Consider the following 1,690-nt stretch of genomic DNA (forward strand, 5'->3'; position numbering starts at 1 on the left):
TTGTGGTGAGATTGTTGAATAGTTGAACCCTGTATGGTCTGAGAGTGGGAAACCTAGTCTTGGATGAGCTAGAAGCAATGCCTTCCTCCCTCCCTCCCTCCCTGGAGGTTTTTTATTTATTTATTTTTTTTAGAGGGCAATGGACAAAGGCTTGATTTATTTTAATGACTGATCCAAGTGAGGCCACAGTCAGACCACTATGTAGAGACACGAGGGAACTTTATTTCTTGGTCGATTCCTCCTTTGACAGAGTCTTGATGATCTCTTCCTTCTTGGCCTGGAGGCACTCCTCCCGGGGCTTTCGTGCTTCCTTGGTCTTAGACCTGCGAGCCTCAGCCTGGCCAGCCAGGAGCTTCTTGCGAGCCTTGTCCGCCTTCAGCTTGTGGATGTGCTCCATGAGGATGCGCTTGTTTTTTAACACGTTCCCTTTGACCTTCAGGTACAGGCTGTGGTACATATGGCGGTCAATCTTCTTGGATTCCCAGTATCTCCTGAGAAGCCGGTGCAGGATCCTTATCCTTCTCATCAAGGTCACCTTCTCGGGCATCTGAGCATTGGCAGTACCCCTCCTCTTCCCTATGCCCATATGCCTGCCCTTCCATCGGGCCAGGGTGTTTTTCCGGCAATGAGCCCGGGAATGGACAGTCACAGGCTTGCGGATGATCAGCCCATCTTTGATCAGCTTCCTGATCTGCTGACGGGAGTTGGCATTGGCAATTTCATTGGTCTCATAGGGATCCAACCAGACCTTCTTCTCCCTCCCCCCGCCCCCTCCCGCAGCGGAGGACACTAGAGGTAAGCCTCTTCTGTAACCTGAGCATACTCATGGCTGCGGCTGCAGCAGCAAAAAGAAAGAGTCCCTGGAGCTTATGATTTAGCAGACAACACAGAGAGCAAACAATTTCACAAACAGTGTCCTATCTGTAATAGTGAAAAGTATGAGGAATCATAAGACCTGGTGAGTAGTAAGGCAGTATGACCTAGCCAGAGGCGCAGGAGTTAGGAGAAAAGGCAATTGGCAAAAACCTGGGTGAAGAAGAGGAATTGGATAGGAAATGGTGTGACGGAGGTGGTTAGATGTTATTCTAGCGGCAAAGGCAGCTGAGAGTGTGGCCAGTAAGTGCCTCAGTTATTATCAAGTCATTATAAAGCTGCAGCTAGAACTCCACAAGGTGGCCTTGACCGGGACTGGGTAGAGACGAGTCACCTGGAACTGTGGAGCTCTTTGGTGATTCTCACTTGTGTGGAGAAGACAAGGATTTCCCAAGAGTATGATGAGCATTCAAGGGTGAGAGTGTGTGCTGGCTACTTATCATGGTGAGTGGAATACAACAGTTTCCGGACAGCCTGCTGCTGCTGACACTCTCAGTGAGACAAACAAGCTTTGGAGTTAGAATGGCCTTGAATTGAAACATGGCTGTCTATACTGCTTTTGCAATCTTGAACTTAATATCTTTTCTTAGTCTCTCTTGCATCAAATCTAGAACAAGAATCACATGATTCACTAATGCCAAGGTCTATAACATCAAGTCATTATCACCTCAGCATTTTATCACTCCTAATTTCTGAATCCATCTGTGAATTCAGCATCCTAGGGAACGAAGAATTATGCACACACAGAGAACACAGTCTGCTCACTGTATCTCTGCAGGCAGGCCTTGCATCCAGCTTGAACATGATGCATCCACAT

The 1,690-nt window shown here is 47.8% G+C and overlaps 1 pseudogene; it reads right to left on the reverse strand.

Moving 5' to 3' along the window:
* Positions 1-220: 220 nt before the first annotated feature.
* LOC110299120 (large ribosomal subunit protein eL19 pseudogene) lies at positions 221-772 on the reverse strand (annotated as a pseudogene).
* Between the last annotated feature and the right edge of the window lie 918 nt (positions 773-1,690).

Source organism: Mus caroli, unplaced genomic scaffold, assembly GCF_978045245.1.
Source record: "Mus caroli unplaced genomic scaffold, Mus_caroli_1 scaffold_8, whole genome shotgun sequence".
Classification (NCBI taxonomy): Eukaryota; Metazoa; Chordata; class Mammalia; order Rodentia; family Muridae; genus Mus; species Mus caroli.